This window comes from Denticeps clupeoides, unplaced genomic scaffold, assembly GCF_900700375.1.
Source record: "Denticeps clupeoides unplaced genomic scaffold, fDenClu1.1, whole genome shotgun sequence".
Classification (NCBI taxonomy): domain Eukaryota; kingdom Metazoa; phylum Chordata; class Actinopteri; order Clupeiformes; family Denticipitidae; genus Denticeps; species Denticeps clupeoides.
The window spans coordinates 31,616-50,254 of NW_021629906.1; the positions used below are offsets into that span (position 1 = coordinate 31,616).

The following is an 18,639-nucleotide window of genomic DNA, read 5'->3' on the forward strand; positions in this document are numbered from 1 at the left end:
TGATTTCAGAAGAAACACTGGAAGAGCAACACTGACTTTGGAAACCCAATTGGTCCTCCAATACATTTGACTGAGATGAAGACTCAGTAGGCTCACTGTAGGAACATGCAAATATCAGAAACTGATGCCTTCACCCCTGCTGAGCACAAAACAATTTGAATTTGGGTCCACCATGTGTAGTTGATGCACATGAGTTTGCACTTGAGTCTGACTTCTCAGAACCTGAACACAAGGAAAATGCAGAGAATTTTAAAAGAAAAATGATTCTGTGGCTTCAATATTCCTTAAATACATTAAAACATTAAAATCTTACCATCATCTGTGAAAACGGTCACCACCAAATTGTTCATTGAATATGTCTGCATCAATTTCTGTCCCTGTAGCATCCTTGTGTATAATGCATCCAGTGGTAGGCAGAATTATAATAAATGCACTGATAATTACAACATTTTACTTATTATAATTCATAGTTCCACACTTTTCAAATATAAATTAAAGAAAAAATTATATGTACAAGAATTAAATTTCATTTAACTGATATGGCACTACATGATGCCTGACTGAATGCCAGTTTTCAAGAGTGGCTTCAAAAGGCCTAAAGATTTAACATTCCACTTTTCTGCAAAATATGTTATTGACTACATTAAACCAAATGTGTTCATAGTCATTCTATGCAAAAAGTATACAAATGTACCTTTTCCCTGGAATTGCAGGAAGTCAAACTGCCCTTCAACCTCACTCAGCTTCACAAACCTCTGCTGTTGGTTGTGATAAATAGATAAAGTGAAGTGATTGTCACATGTGATACACAGCAGCACAGCACACGGTGCACACAGTGAATTTTGTCCTCTGCATTTATCCCATCACCCTTAGTGAGCAGTGGGCAGCCATGACGGGCGCCCGGGGAGCAGTGTGTGGGGACAGTGCTTTGCTCAGTGGCACCTCAGTGGTACCTTGGCAGATCGGGATTCGAACCGGCAACCTTCTGATTACCTTCTAGGCCACCACTGCCCCATGGTGTCCATTCAGCATGCTTAGCAACCATGATATGCTTGACCTGAACCAGCATTTTATCTGTGACACAAAAGAAAGACATGTCAAGGAAAGATTATAATATTCATGTGATGGTAAAGGGCACAGAAACTGATAATACATAAGGAAATTATTGTTTTTTTTTTATAAACTGTCGTCTCTTTCTTCAACTGAAAACAAAATTTCTTTTCTGTAAACCCCGCAAAACACATGTATTACCTGCAAAATGACAGGAACACATATATCGATGGTTGCTAAGCATGCTGAATGGACATGTGAATTTCAAATCCACGTGGCTCCTGAGCAGCTAACTTCATTTTAACAAGATATGTTTTACGTTAGAACGCGAAAAATATTAAAATAAATTTTATGCATGCGTGATGGTACGTACAAAAGTGTCTGTGAAACCGGTCCATAGTGCAAAATCTGTTATCATCTAAGGAAACAGCGGCGCCTCAGCTTTTTTTCAGAACTGTGCTTTCCAACAAGGTCCCGCGTCCATGCAAGGACCTGGTCCTGTGGATGAAACCTTAACTGCACTGCACTGTTTGGTGTGTTTGGCGCCAGCTGGTATTACGTCCAAGGTCTCCCTGAATTACCTCAGAACTAATCACGCAAATTCACCAAAAACGTAAGTTATGGCTCCCTCTGTAATTCCATGTGCAGTGTGTGAAATGTACAGCTTGACGAACTCCGTCAGTAGTGAGGATTTCACCTGTGGGAAGTTTAGGAGACTGGTTGAAATGACGGAGAAAATACCCGGCAAGCTGCCCCACCACCTGCTTTTCTGTCATCTTTTAATACAAAACGGCGATTAATTTTATGGCAGGCTGCTGTGCCACAGAATGCCCCCCTGCCTAACTCTGGCTGGGAATGTCCTACAGACACCAAACTTGCACCACTTACTCATATCTCTTCCTCATCGATGTTACAGAGATTATTTTGAGCTGGGCTGCAAGGAAGAAAATCTAGGTGGGGGGGCATTTCATGGCAGGCTGCTGTGCCACAGAATGCCCTTCCCCTTGCAGTTACAACTGTGATTGGAATTTACTCTAAGATTTATATGAACTAAATAAAAGAAATACACAGAAATAAAAAAATGTTTTTCCAATAACTTTGTTAAGATCAATAAAATTAACAATATCAGCATTGTAAGAATCAAATTTTGTACAGTAATTATTAAATTAACACTTTTTTACAGTTTTTTTTTAAACAGTTAACACAAAATAATTAACATACTCCAAGCAACAAAACAATAAATAACAATAATGTGCAGTTATTATAAATTCAATTTTTTAAAGTGCTCATGCTATTTATAAGTTTCTACAGTCTTGATGGCGGATGCATTGCACACTAATCAGCTGCATGCTGGGCACAGGTACTCCTTGTCCACTGGAGGATGCTGGACACAGCTTACATGAAACCACCATTTACAACTGTCACAGCAAATCTGGAAAATAAATTTGAAAATAAATAAATAAAACAAACATTTTTTTCTGAGATGTATTGAAATCTGTGTCTACTCTTTATACAGCAGAGTTGATGTGTACACTAATAGTATACCATGACTGAGGTTTAAAGAATGTATTGCAGAGAGTACCCTGAATTAGCAAAACAGTTGTTATACATATTTACACACACTCGCAAACATACATATTTATGTGCGTTTTAATAGCATTTTGGTCTGCATTACACATAGGGAAATGGGAGGGAGAGACAGGGTGGGATGACATGCAACAATCGCCACCCAAGTTTTTACCCATCTATCCTCACTACCACAATAATAGCACATGCTGCTGAGATTGTCTGCAAAAACAAGAAGTATATTGTAAACATTTAATACTAATAAATCTTTATTAATTATTATTTCTACATACTATATTAAAATGCTAGATTGTATTAAGTTGGTTCTTGTTAATTTATGTCTGAGATTTAGACAGAATGGGATAATCTATGACAAAGAAGAATACATACCAGATTCCCGGAGGAGGGTGGTGGCTGTATCCAGCCTCATTTTGTTTACCTCTTCCTCGGTGGTGTCAAAACTTAAAGTTACACCAATCAGAATTTTTTCTGCAAACTGAAGAGACGTTTGATTGGTATAACTTAGAAGCACTGAATAACAAAAAAACTTTAAAAACTTAAATACTGTACTAACCATTAATGCCAGGACACCACAAGATACTGTGTCTTGCTGGAGAGAATGAGGCAGGGTGCTGCATGACCACCTTGAAATGTTGTGGCCCTTCTTCCGCATAAAGGCTCTGACAAATGAATACAAAGTGAAACACTTGTGAAAATGCTGTCATATGATAATTAGCTTTTGGCTTTCATTAAGGCACCAGAGAGAGCCAAATTTACCTTGTTGTCTCCTCGCAGCTTTTCTGATTAGTTGCTGTTTCTCCCAAAAGGATCCAAAAACAGGCATCTCTTCTCATGTGGATACAGAACCTGTGTTTGTAAAGTTTGAATATAAAATTTTCAGGCATTAACAAACATTAAGGTTTTTACAGAAAGACCTACTAAATAATTCCTTTTGACATTTTTAGGAAATATATCTTCCTGCAAGAATGCTGGCATGTAGATATGGTGTTCTTCAAATCTCAAAAATATAGGAAGACCTAGCCAAAATACTGACTCCCTGTGGAGGGTGACAAAGATATTGTAGCTATTGTATTGCAGTACCCACTGCCAAAAAGTCTAAGAAATCATGATAGCTAAATGTCCTGTCCCTTGTAATCTGTTGCATATGTCATAAAGCATTGAAAAGGTGAAAAAAACATTCAAATATTGTCATCAATTCATTTATCTAATAATAAGATATGACTGAAGCAAACTGAATATCTTGTTTCATCTACACTAACTGAGTGATACCATTTGAGACAGTGTAATTCACAAATGGCAATCTTACTGTCAGAATCCAGTGATGGTTCTTGTTGATAACATCATATGACATCATACTTCATTGGATCCATCTAAGATTTGATGAAAAACATCATTATTCTTACCCTCATTGAAAACAAAATTGCTATTGCTCAATCATGTTCCACTACATACTCGCAGTCTGGATAGTTTTCGATCCCAAATTGCTGTCATGGCAAAGGAATCGATGACAGCTGCTTTGCATCCTTGTTTGGTGTTATATCGCCGCACCAGTACTGTCAAGTATGCATTGATGACCTGTGAAACAGTTACATTTGGTCTAATGCATTGTATTTTGGTAAAATTGAAGATGAGTCATTTCATGGTTTTGTTGGACAATGTATTGTGATACTCCTGACTTGTTATTGACAAACTGCAGATAACTGTTTACATGTAAACAGTTCGTACTTGATTACTGAGGTTAGTAATGTATATTATAATAATGACAAAATACCTCACTTTCTAGTTCCATCTTAGGATCAATCTTTGCAATGTCCCAGAAATATAATTTATATGGTCCCACTCTGGAAAGAAGAACATGAATATCCTTTCCTGCCCAAGCATCCTGCAGATCTGTGAACAGTAGTAGACAATGTTGATGGTCTGTGGTGATGGTGAGGATTGAGCTGGTGGTGCCTGGGGTGGTGGTGATGTCTCTGCAGCTAGTTGTGTCTGGTCGGTCTGTGGTGATGGTGAGGCTTGAGCTGGTGGTGCCTGGGGTGGTGGTGATGCCTCTGCAGCTAGTTGTGTCTGGTCGGTCTGTGGTGATGGTGAGACTTGAGCTGGTGGTGCTTCTCTGGCAGGTGGTGCAAAGCGTATTACAGAGGGTTTGGTTGTTGATGCGGGTATAGATATGGATGATGGGACAGCTGGTGTTTGGGCTGTAATGTCCTTCTCCAATTTAGAAGGAATGCGACGATCCCCCTTAATCATTCATTTTAAATGGTCAATGTTCACTTTTTTGTGGACAGTGCCATTTTCTCCAAGTATGTCGGCACTTTTCCCCTCTAGTGCCACATCCGTATAAGGGCCCAGAAAATTTGGCTCCAGTTTGCCCCCTTTCCTTTGCGCACTCCGTTTATTCTGTCTCTACACCTGGTCCCCGACTTTAAAGTATGCTTTGGGAGCACCCAACCTGAGTCTCTGCTGGGTGTACTCCTCCTATTGTTTTTTAACATTCTACTTTATGATATCCCTGATGGAGTCAAGTCTTTTTATGTCCTCAAAGACAGCTTCCTCTGTCACGGTGGCTTCCACACTACTGTTAACCTGTGAACAGAAAAGTGATTGCACTAAACGTGTACAAAATGTACAAGAAAAAAAAAAAAAAACACACACAAACAGATAGATTGCTAGAAAGAAAGAAAGAAAGAAAGAAAGAAAGAAGGTATGAATGAATGTACTAGCCAAGTAATCCTGTGGCACTTCTGAGGTATACTGAGCTTCTCTCCCAAACATTAAAAAATAAGGAGAGTACTTGGTGGTGACTTGGGTTTTAGTTCGAAGTCCAAACATCACTGCATCCAAGTTCTCATCCCAGATGTCTAGTCTTTCCCCAACAAGTTTTCCAAGTGCTCTGAAAAGCATATAATGGCAATATGAAATATATTTTACATTTATATTAACAATATATTACATATATTAAAAATATATATTTAATGGCATGTGACATGTATATAACTTTTACATCTTATTATATAACATTATATATGTTAATATATAATATGTAAATTCTGCAGACTAAATAAATGTTTATGTACAAAAATATAAATTTGTTGAAACCACTCAAGACAAACTTTCCTTACCTTTGGATAGTCCCATTTAACCTTTCCACTAAGCCATTTGTTTGGGGGTGATAAGGGGAGCAAAGACTTTGTTTAATGCCAAGCTTGGCACACAAACCCTTATTTATCTGTGAATGAAAATGTAAAGAGGCACATTAGTCCTTGGACACACACTGTAGAAAAACTATTTCATAAATAGTCAATAAAATTACAAAACCAGAATGTAAATTTAAATGTCTAATGCAAAATAACTGGTCCCCTATCTGCCAGAATGTTTTTTTTTAAACTCAACAATTTTTTAAAGGGAATATATATATATATATATACACACACATACATATTTATATATTCTATTCAAATAAATTAATTGCATTATTAGTGTTATATAATAGTATTATACATAATTATGAATTATAAAAATTTTAAGTACAATAGTACTATGTATAATTATGTAAATGTAAATACTTACCGAATTAACAAATTCTTTGCCCTGATCAGTGAGGATTCTTTTTGGAGCCTCAAACTAATAGAAGAAACGGAGGATGCACTCTGCAACTTCTTCTGCCCGTTTTGAGCTCAAGGGGTAAGGTTGTGGCCATTTGGTCACATAATCCACCATAACACAGATGTACTTATGCCCCCTTTTGGTGACTGTCAATGGCCCAATTAAGTCCATTCCTACCGATTCAAATGGGTGTGTGACCTAAAAAAAACACACACACACAAAAAAAAGTTATTATGAGACATTCATTTGTGGGGAAGTAAACAATAACTTGGCAATAAATGCATAAGATAATGTCATGATTAATACCTTTATAGGAGTGTACTTCGCCTCCTGTTTAATGATTTGCTGTGCAGCTTGGCAGGCTACACAGTCTGAAACCTGCATTAAATATAAATATAAATATAATAAAGTTATTCATTAGCTTTAAAAATTAGGAACAGCTAAAAAAATTAGTTGTACAATATGCAGAAGTATACATGGTCAAAATATGGTAGAGCGCAGACTGTTATTAGGTGAAGTAGCTTTTTTGGCTATGTACCCATTTGTTGATGTCAGCAGTAATACCAGGCCAAAAAAACCTTTTGGCAATCTCGTCCCTGGTTTTTTTTCTGGGCTGTGTGAGCTCCCACGGTGCTTGAGTGGAATTCGGTGAAAACCAAATTTGCCTCTTCAGCTCCACATACCACTTTGATTTTGTTTTCCCCTTTTCTTCCACTGATCTTGTACAACACATCTCCTGTTATCAAATTAATACATGATTCCCTCAACATAAAAATAATGTACAGTACCAACTGATGAAGATTAAATAACATACTTATATGATATTATGGTCCCCTGTTCTATCTGTTTTCAAGTTAAATTAATCTGAAGGAAGAACATGTGCAGCTATTACAGAAAGAGCTCTGCTAGTGTCAATTGTAGCAAAGCTAGCATGATGGAAAAATACACAAAATAGTAATTACACATGAGGGGAAAGTGATATCCAACATTAGTTGGCAAGGAAATGTGTATGCTACATATGCTATTCTGTGTCAGTGTTCGTATGGCTATGCCAATTAATGCACTGCGTGTTTTTTTTTATTTGCTAGCACCGTGTTAACGATGCACATGATAATCCGTCGATATTAGTTATACTCACCTTCAAAAATAAAACCTAAAGCTTTATGTCTTAGGTCCCTTTTTTCGGCTTTTGAAAGGCCCTCCGGGTATTTATTGTACCTCTTATAGGCAACAATGTTATTAAAAACCGTGGGATCCATTGTTAAATTTGTGGGGTAACTGCAAAGGTTAACTTCTGCTTACAGAGTAGGTGACGCTCCACGATTTGGTACAATCTCGGTACATCTTGGTAATAATCTCGTAAACGAGTCAGACAAATAGCAAGACAGATAATTTATTTGATGAAATTTCAAATAGTCAAAATCAAAATGTGTTATTGTGCAACGCATCCGCCATAGCGAATCCCCGCCCCATGAAGCGAATCCCCGCCCCATGAAGCGAATCCCCGCCCCATGAAGCGTTAACTGTTTAATGACTGTAAAAAAAATTTGAAGTGTTAATTTAATAATTACTGTACAAAATTTGTTTCTTACAATGCTGATATTGTTAATTTTATTGATCTTAACAACAAATTTATTGGAAAAGCATTTTTTATTTCTGTGTATTTATTTTATTTAGTTCATATGAATCTTAGAGTAAATTCTAATCACAGTTGTAACTGCAGGGGGGGGGCATTCTGTGGCACAGTTTTAATTGTGGGACACCACTACAAACAAGAAATTTGGGTATTCTTAAAGCAAGAAAAAAGTGACAGTGAGCGGCAGCTTCTGTTGCGCTGGAGAAGAGCGATGACGTCAAGGGAGGCAATCTGTGGCAGGGGGGCAGTTTACAGCACAACACCGGCACCAGCGAATAAAACCCTGTGTTTTCCTGGAGCCAGAGCGCCCGACATCCGTGCAAATTTAAAAGCAACCGCAGGTACTCCAGTATAGCAATTCACGTCGGCGCTAACGACGTCCGACTACGCCAGTCAGAAATAACTAAAGATAATTTTATAGAGATGCTTGAACTGGCTAAAACGAGGTCGGATACAGTAATCTGCTCTGGCCCATTACCGCAGTTTCGGCGTAGCGACGAGACCTGTAGCTGCTCCTCGATATAAATCGCTGGTTGTCGGAGTGGTGTCCAAAAAATAGAGTGGGCTTTATTAATAACTGGCCAATATTTAGGGGGAAGCCTGGTCTTTTTGGGCGAGATGGCATCCACCCCAACTGGGCGGGCGCCACTCAGTTGTCTAAAAACTTAACTCGTAGTCTTAGAACCAAAAAACAAAACTGACTCGCCAGAGCCGAGACCAGGCAGCAGACAGACCGGCTAAACCGAGTGTCTGCCATTCGCGTAGAGCCGCCACCCAGCGTGTACAATATTGACACTGTGTCTTTACATCGCTCTATTAAACAAGAGATTCTACAAGAAACGTTAATAATAAAACTCATAAATATGCTGACACTGTGTCTGTTCCCCGGGCTGGATGGGGTGTCTGTTTCAGGAACTTACTACCCGTTACTATCACTCCTTCTGAATGTACCACCAGCACCCCCGACATAAGAATAGGATTATAAAATGTTAGATCTCTCACACCTAAAACGCTCATTGTCAATGAAATGATTACAGATCAGGGGTTCGATGTACTGTGCCTGACCGAAACTTGGTTAAAACAAAATGAATTTGTAGCATTAAACGAGTCTAGTCCTCCTGGATACAGCTATGTACACCAACCTCGCTTAACTGGAAGAGGAGGTGGCGTCGCAGTAATTTATAAGGATAACCTCGGTATTACTCATAAACCCGGACAAGGATTTAACTCTTTTGAGATTCTAAATACTAATATAACTCATGTAGTCTCACAAAATAAAAGTTAATTCCATTGATTATTATTTATAGACCCCCTGTACCTTATTCTGAGTTTCTTAGTGAATTTACAGATTTTGTCTCCAACTTAGTTGTATCTGTGGATAAAGCCCTAATTGTCGGCGACTTTAACATCCACTGTGATAAATTAGAAGACTCACTAAGAACAGCATTCCTGTCTTTATTAGACTCAGTTGGAGTTAACCAACATGTAATAGGACCTACTCACGAAGGTGGTCACACGCTCGGTTTAAATATGGAAGATATAGTTACTCTTCCGCAATCTCCTCATCGCTTTTAAAATATGTCTCAGACACAATAAACTCAACCTCCCTCGTTATAGAGACAAACGGACAATTACATCAAGTACGGCACAGAGGTTTATTAATACCTTACCAGATTTATCAACGCTGATAAACTCACCGTCAGACCCCGCTGAACTTGACCAAGCGACCAAATGTCTAGAATTAACACTGCGTAGTACGTTAGATATAGTCGCTCCCCTCAAAAGGAAGATAGTAAGAGATAAAAACTTAATTCCTTGGTATAATGATCACACGCGCTCACTTAAGAAGACTGCCCGGAAATTAGAACGCAAATGGCGTTGAAGTAAATTGAATGTATTCCGAATAGCGTGGAAGGAGAGCCTACTTAACTATAGGAAGGCTCTCAATGCGGCTCGATCGACGTATCTCCTCGTTAATAGACAAGAACAAAAATAAATCCCGGATTCCAGTTTAACACAATAGCCAAACTAACCAGGAATAAGACAGAAACGGATACTACCACTCAATATCATCATAGTAGTGACAATTCTATGAATTTCTTTAATACTAAAATAGTTGCGAATAGAGATAAGATTAAAAGCACAACAAATAGCTCCACCGATATTTCTATGGAAAATAATATTCTAATATCTGACCACCGATTAGAACGATTCAACCTTATTAAAGAGCATGAATTAATTTAATTAAATGTACTTGCACTTTGGATCCGATTCCAACAAGGTTCCTTAAGCAAATACCACCCGATATTATAAATTCTACCCTCAAAATTGTTAACTCGTTGCTTAGCACCGGCCACGTACCAAGTTCGTTCAAGGTAGCAGTCATTAGACCCCTGATTAAAAAGCCTGATCTTGATTGAAGTCAGCTTTCAAATTATAGACCGATATCCAACCTTCCGTTTATATCAAAAATCGTAGAAAAAGTCGTAGCCCAGCAGCTGAGCGCATACCTAGACTGTAACAACATCCATGAAGTACATCAATCAGGATTTAAACCTCATCATAGCACTGAGACAGCGCTGGTTAAAGTGGTTAATGACCTGCTGTTGGCCTCTGATCAGGGACGCATCTCGCTGCTTGTCCTGCTTGAGTGCAGCGTTTGACACTCTTGATCACGCTATTCTCCTTGCCAGGTTAGAGAATGTTGTTGGGATTAAGGGAACAGCCCTTGTATGGTTCAGATCATATCTGACCAACCAATATCAGTTTGTGGACATCAATGGTATTTCGTCTTCACATAGTAAAGTAGAGTTTGGTGTTCCACAAGGTTCTGTCCTAGGTCAGACTTTTTTCCCTATTCATGTTGCGTACGTCATCCGCAAACATGGTATTAGCTTTCATTGCTACGCTGACGACACACAGCTGTATCTGTCAGCAATGCCAGACAAGAGGCAGCAGCTGAACAAAATAGAGAATTGTCTGAAGGACATTAGACAGTGGATGCTCACCAACTTTCTTCTGTTAAACCCTGATAAGACAGAAGATCTTGTACTTGGGCCTCAAGCAGCCAGACATAAGCTGACTGACTACATCATAACTCTGGATAGCCTTTCTATCTCACCAAGTACTGAAGTAAAGAATCTAGGTGTCATCATTGATGCAGGTCTCTCATTCAATTCATATGTAGATAATGTCACTAGGATAACACTCTTTCACCTTAGAAATATTGCAAAAATAAGAAATCTAATCTCAATGCATGATGCTGAAAAGTTGGTCCATGCATTTATTACATCAAGGTTAGATTACTGCAATGCATTACTGTCTGGATGCTCTAGTAGATGCATGAGTAAACTCCAGCTAGTACAGAATGCTGCAGCCAGAGTTCTAACTAGAACCAGGAAATTTGACCACATCACCCCAGTCTTACAATCACTGCACTGGTTACCCATCAAATTTAGGATTGACTACAAAATCCTACTTTTGACCTATAAAGCTCTAAATGGTCTCACCCCACAGTACCTGAGTGAACTTTTAGTTGTTTACGAGCTGCCACGCCCCCTTCGATCAACAGGTGCGGGGTCACTACTGGTACCCAAAGTGCAGAAGGTCATAGCTGGGAGCAGATCCTTCTCATATAGAGCTCTGCAGTTGTGGAATGACTTGCCTGTCAGTGTCCGGTACTCAGACACAGTCTCAGTGTTTAAATGTAAACTGAAAAGACATCTGTTTTCTCTGGCCTACTGTTAAAGGCCCAGATACTGTGTCAATTATTAGGTCCACTAAAGTCACCCTGTTAAGCACAGACAGTGTTCAGTTCACCCTAGTTAGGCTGTCCTAGTTAGGGTACCGGGCCACTGTAGCACCAATATACTAATATACCACATATTTCAGTACCAGTCATACAATGCCACCGTCTGCCGCTGCTTCTGTTTTCTCTGAGATACTGAATCAAGCCCCCAGACTACTGGCAGACTCCAGTGAAGAGACCACCAGATAAAAGAGAAGAAGGGAAATACACCAGACAGATGCCCTGTTCAAGGTTGTCTACACTGTGCTTTGTTGTTGCCTGGCAAAGGCTTGAATTGTACTTTTTGCAAATAAAAGCTTACCACTCCAACTTTTTGCCTTTTCTCCATCATAAATTGACAGTAAATCAGGAGTTTTCACTCTTTGATATGTGTTCAAGCCCCTTTGGTTTAAAGTTCAAGATTTTCAAGCAGAGTTTGTGTACGGAAAAACCAGCTGAAGAATGCCCAATCTTGTCTGATCTCAGAAGCTAAGAAGGCTTGGGCCTGGTTAGTACTTGGATGGGAGACTACGTGGGAATGCCAGGTGCTGTAAGCTTTAACTATTAAAAAACTTTTAAAATGAAAGTATTTACATGGCTTTGTTAGCTTTTTTTGCCTTTTCTCCATCATAATTTGACAGTAAAGCGGGAGTTTTCACTCTTTGATATGTGTTCAAGCCCCTTTGGTTTAAAGTTCAAGATTTTCAAGCAGAGTTTGTGTACGGACAAACCAGCTGAAGAATACCCAATCTTGTCTGATCTGAGAAGCTAAGAAGGCTTGGGCCTGGTTAGTACTTGGATGGGAGACTACATGGGAATACCAGGTGCTGTAAGCTTTAATTATTGAAAAACTTTTAAAATGAAAGTATTTACATTGCTTTGTTAGCTTTTTTTGCCTTTTCTCCATCATAATTTGATAGTAAAGCGGGAGTTTTCGCACTTTATAATGTTTTCAAAGCCCTTTTGGTTTAAAGTTCAAGATTTTCAAGCAGAGTTTGTGTACGGACAAACCAGCTGAAGAATACCCAATCTTGTCTGATCTGAGAAGCTAAGAAGGCTTGGGCCTGGTTAGTACTTGGATGGGAGACTACATGGGAATACCAGGTGCTGTAAGCTTTAATTATTGAAAAACTTTTAAAATGAAAGTATTTACATTGCTTTGTTAGCTTTTTTTGCCTTTTCTCCATCATAATTTGATAGTAAAGCGGGAGTTTTCGCACTTTATAATGTTTTCAAAGCCCTTTTGTTTAAAGTCCAAGATTTTCAAGTAGAGTTTGCTTACGGACTTGCCAGCTGAAGATTGCCCAATCTTGTCTGATCTCAGAAGCTAAGAAGGCTTGGGCCTGGTTAGTACTTGGATGGGAGACTACATGGGAATGCCAGGTGCTGTAAGCTTTAACTAATGTAAAACTTTTAAAATGAAAGTATTTACATCACTTTGTTAACTTTTTTAAAGTAAGTTAAGGGGTACTTTCTTTCTTTAGTATGTTTTCCCGTCTTTTTTTTTTTTTTTTTTTTTTTTTTTTTAAACTTCTCTTCAGGTTTCTTTGTCTGTGTGTGCTCTACAACGATCATTCACAGGCTTGGCTATGGAGTGGGGTGGAGCTGAATCGATCAGGTGGGGTTTTCCAGCCCTCGGCCTTCAGGTGCTACGCACCCTGATGTCAATTTAATATCTGATATGTCATATTAAGCAGATTTTTAGAACAGGGAATCGGCAATAGGGCCTGCTCCGTCCGCTCCATTCATCGACCCAGTATTGCATTGCCTCTAGAAGGTGTGCACTTTATTTGTTGTTTTGCAAATAAAAGCTTACCACTCCAACTTTTTGCCTTTTCTCCATCATAATTTGACAGTAAAGCGGGAGTTTTCACTCTTTGATATGTGTTCAAGCCCCTTTGGTTTAAAGTTCAAGATTTTCAAGCAGAGTTTGTGTACGGACAAACCAGCTGAAGAATGCCCAATCTTGTCTGATCTCAGAAGCTAAGAAGGCTTGGGCCTGGTTATTACTTGGATGGGAGACTACCTGGGAATACCAGGTGCTGTAAGCTTTAACTATTGAAAAACTTTTCAAATGAAAGTATTTACATGGCTTTGTTAGCTTTTTTTTGCCTTTGCCCCATCATAATTTGACAGTAAAGCGGGAGTTTTCGCACTTTATAATGTTTTCAAAGCCCTTTTGTTTAAAGTTCAAGATTTTCAAGCAGAGTTTGTGTACGAACCAGCTGAAGAATACCCAATCTTGTCTGATCAGAAGCTAAGAAGGCTTGGGCTTGGTTAGTACTTGGATGGAGACTACATGGGAATACCAGGTGCTGTAAGCTTTAACTATTGAAAAACTTTTCAAATGAAAGTATTTACATCACTTGTTAACTTTTTTAAAGTAAGTTAAGGGGTACTTTCTTCTTTAGTATGTTCCCGTCTTTTTTCTTTTTCTTTTTTTTTTTTTTTTTTTTAACTTCTCTTCAGGTTCTTGTCTGGTGTGTGCTCTACAACGATCATTCACAGGCTTGGAGCTGAATCGATTAGGTGGGGTTTTCCAGCCCTCGGCCTTGAGGTGCTACGCACCCTGATGTCAGTTTAATATCTGATATGTCATATTAAGCGGATTTTAGAACAGGGAGTCGGCAATAGGGCCTGCTCCATCGGCCATTCATCGACCCAGTATTGCATTGCCTCTAGAAGGTGTGCACTTTATTTGTTGTATTGCAAATAAAAGCTTACCACTCCAACTTTTTGCCTTTTCTCCATCATAATTTGACAGTAAAGCGGGAGTTTTCACTCTTTGATATGTGTTCAAGCCCCTTTGGTTTAAAGTTCAAGATTTTCAAGCAGAGTTTGTGTACGGACAAACCAGCTGAAGAATGTCCAATCGTGTCTGATCTCAGAAGCTAAGAAGGCTTGGGCCTGGTTAGTACTTGAATGGGAGACTACCTGGGAATACCAGGTGCTGTAAGCTTTAACTATTGAAAAACTTTTAAAATGAAAGTATTTACATGGCTTTGTTAGCTTTTTTTGCCTTTTCTCCATCATATTTTGACAGTAAGCGGGAGTTTTCGCACATTATAATGTTATCAAAGCCCTTTTGGTTTAAAGTTCAAGATTTTCAAGCAGAGTTTGTGAGTACTTGGATGGGAGACTACGTAGGAATGCCAGGTGCAGTAAGCTTTAACTATTGAAAACTTTTAAAATGAAAGTATTACATCACTTTGTTAACTTTTTTTTAAAGTAAGTTAAGGGGTATTTTCTTTCTTTGATATGTTTTCCCGCCTTTTTTTTTTTTTAACTTCTCTTCAGGTTTCTTTGTCTGTGTGTGCTCTACAACGATCATTCACAGGCTTGGAGCTGAATCGATTAGGTGGGGTTTTCCAGCCCTCGGCCTTCAGGTGCTACGCACCCTGATGTCAGTTTAATATCTGATATGTCATATTAAGCGGATTTTTAGAACAGGGAGTCGGCAATAGGGCCTGCTCCATCCGCTCCATTCATCGACCCAGTATTGCATTGCCTCTAGAAGGTGTGCACTTTATTTGTTGTATTGCAAATAAAAGCTTACCACTCCAACTTTTTGCCTTTTCTCCATCATAATTTGACAGTAAAGCGGGAGTTTTAACTCTTTGATATGTGTTCAAGCCCTTTTGGTTTAAAGTTCAAGATTTTCAAGCAGAGTTTGTGTAGGACAAACCAGCTGAAGAATGCCCAATCTTGTCTGATCTCAGAAGCTAAGAAGGCTTGGGCCTGGTTAGTACTTGGATGGGAGACTACCTGGGAATACCAGGTGCTGTAAGCTTTAACTATTGAAAAACTTTTAAAATGAAAGTATTTACATGGCTTTGTTAGCTTTTTTGCCTTTTCTGCATCATAATTTGACAGTAAAGCGGGAGTTTTCACTCTTTGATATGTGTTCAAGCCTCTTTGGTTTAAAGTTCAAGATTTTCAAGCAGAGTTTGTGTACGGACAAACCAGCTGAAGAATGCCCAATCCTGTCTGATCTCAGAAGCTAAGAAGGCTTGGGCCTGGTTAATACTTGGATGGGAGACTACCTGGAATACCAGGTGCTGTAAGCTTTAACTATTGAAAAACTTTTAAAATGAAAGTATTTACATGGCTTTGTTAGCTTTTTTTGCCTTTTCTCCATCATATTTTGACAGTAAAGCGAGAGTTTTCGCACATTATAATGTTATCAAAGCCCTTTTGGTTTAAAGTTCAAGATATCAAGCAGAGTTTGTGTACAGACAAACGAGCTGAAGAATGCCCAATGTTGTCTGATCTCAGAAGCTAAGAAGGCTTGGGCCTGGTTAGTACTTGGATGGGAGACTACCTGGGAATACCAGGTGCTGTAAGCTTAACTATTGAAAAACTTTTAAAATAAAAGTATTTACATGGCTTTGTTAGCTTTTTTGCCTTTTCTCCATCATAATTGACAGTAAAGCGGGAGTTTTCACTCTTTGATATGTGTTTAAGCCCCTTTGGTTTAAAGTTCAGATTTTCAAGCAGAGTTTGTGTACGGACAAACCAGCTGAAGAATGCCCAATCTTGTCTTATCTCAGAAGCTAAGAAGGCTTGGCCTGGTTAGTACTTGGATGGGAGACTACCTGGGAATACCAGGTGCTGTAAGCTTTAACTATTGAAAAAACTTTTAAAATAAAAGTATTTACATGGCTTTGTTAGCTTTTTTGCCTTTTCTCCATTAATTTGACAGTAAAGCAGGAGCGGAGTTTTTGCACTTTATAATGTTTTCAAAGCCCTTTGTTTAAAGTCCAAGATTTTCAAGCAGAGTTTGCTTACAGACATGCCAGCTGAAGATTGCCCAATCTTGTCTGATCTCAGAAGCTAAGAAGGCCGGGCCTGGTTAGTACTTGGATGGGAGACTACGTAGGAATGCCAGGTGCAGTAAGCTTTAACTATTGAAAACTTTTAAAATGAAAGTATTTACATCACTTTGTTAACTTTTTTTTAAAGTAAGTTAATGGGGTATTTTCTTTCTTTAATATGTTTTCCCGCCTTTTTTCTTTTTTTTTTTTTTTTAACTTCTCTTCAGGTTTCTTTGTCTGTGTGTGCTCTACAACGATCATTCACAGGCTTGGAGCTGAATCGATTAGGTGGGGTTTTCCAGCCCTCGGCCTTCAGGTGCTACGCACCCTGATGTCAGTTTAATATCTGATATGTCATATTAAGCGGATTTTTAGAACAGGGAGTCGGCAATAGGGCCTGCTCCATCCGCTTTATTCATCGACCCAGTATTGCATTGCCTCTAGAAGGTGTGCACTTTATTTGTTGTATTGCAAATAAAAGCTTACCACTCCAACTTTTGCCTTTCTCCATCATAATTTGACAGTAAAGGGGAGTTTTAACTCTTTGATATGTGTTCAGCCCTTTTGGTTTAAAGTTCAAGATTTTCAAGCAGAGTTTGTGTATGGACAAACCAGCTGAAGAATGCCCAATCTTGTCTGATCTCAGAAGCTAAGAAGGCTTGGGCCTGGTTAGTACTTGGATGGGAGACTACCTCGGAATACCAGGTGCTGTAAGCTTTAACTATTGAAAAACTTTTAAAATGAAAGTATTTACATGGCTTTGTTAGCTTTTTTTGCCTTTCTGCATCATAATTTGACAGTAAAGCGGGAGTTTTCACTCTTTGATATGTGTTCAAGCCCCTTTGGTTTAAAGTTCAGATTTTCAAGCAGAGTTTGTGTACGGACAAACCAGCTGAAGAATGCCCAATCTTGTCTGATCTCAGAAGCTAAGAAGGCTTGGGCCTGGCCTGGTAGTACTTGAATGGGAGACTACCTGGGAATACCAGGTGCTGTAAGCTTTAACTATTGAAAAACTTTTAAAATGAAAGTATTACATGGCTTTGTTAGCTTTTTTGCCTTTTCTCCATCATATTTTGACAGTAAAGCGGGAGTTTTCGCACATTATAATGTTATCAAAGCCCTTTGGTTTAAAGTTCAAGATTTTCAAGCAGAGTTTGTGTACAGACAAACCAGCTGAAGAATGCCCAATGTTGTCTGATCTCAGAAGCTAAGAAGGCTTGGGCCCTGGTTAGTACTTGGATGGAGACTACTGGGAATACCAGGTGCTGTAAGCTTTAACTATTGAAAAAATTTTAAAATAAAAGTATTTACATGGCTTTGTTAGCTTTTTTGCCTTTTCTCCATCATAATTGACAGTAAAGCGAGAGTTTTCACTCTTTGATATGTGTTTAAGCCCCTTTGGTTTAAAGTTCAAGATTTTCAAGCAGAGTTTGTGTACGGACAAACCAGCTGAAGAATGCCCAATCTTGTCTTATCTCAGAAGCTAAGAAGGCTCGGGCCTGGTTAGTACTTGGATGGGAGACTACCTGGGAATACCAGGTGCTGTAAGCTTTAACTATTGAAAAACTTTTAAAATAAAAGTATTTACATGGCTTTGTTAGCTTTTTTGCCTTTTCTCCATCATAATTTGACAGTAAAGCGGGAGTTTTCGCACTTATAATGTTTTCAAAGCCCTTTTGTTTAAAGTCCAAGATTTTCAAGCAGACTTTGCTACAGACATGCCAGCTGAAGATTGCCCAATCTTGTCTGATCAGAAGCTAAGAAGGCCTGGGCCTGGTTAGTACTTGGATGGGAGACTACGTAGGAATGCCAGGTGCAGTAAGCTTTAACTATTGAAAACTTTTAAAATGAAAGTATTTACATCACTTTGTTAACTTTTTTTAAAGTAAGTTAAGGGGTATTTTCTTCTTTGATATGTTTTCCCGCCTTTTTTCTTTTTTTTTTTTTTTTTTTTTTAACTTCTCTTCAGGTTTCTTTGTCTGTGTGTGCTCTACAACGATCATTCACAGGCTTGGAGCTGAATCGATTAGGTGGGGTTTTCCAGCCCTCGGCCTTCAGGTGCTACGCACCCTGATGTCAGTTTAATATGACAGTCATATTAAGCGGATTTTTAGAACAGGGAGTCGGCAATAGGGCCTGCTCCATCCGCTCCATTCATC

The 18,639-nt window shown here is 38.8% G+C and overlaps 3 pseudogenes; all 3 read left to right on the plus strand.

Moving 5' to 3' along the window:
- Window positions 1–12,383: 12,383 nt before the first annotated feature.
- LOC114776992 (uncharacterized) lies at window positions 12,384–12,502 on the plus strand (annotated as a pseudogene).
- A 161-nt stretch (window positions 12,503–12,663) lies between these two features.
- On the plus strand, window positions 12,664–12,782 carry LOC114776993 (uncharacterized; annotated as a pseudogene).
- Window positions 12,783–12,942: 160 nt separating this feature from the next.
- LOC114776995 (uncharacterized) lies at window positions 12,943–13,061 on the plus strand (annotated as a pseudogene).
- Window positions 13,062–18,639: the final 5,578 nt, after the last annotated feature.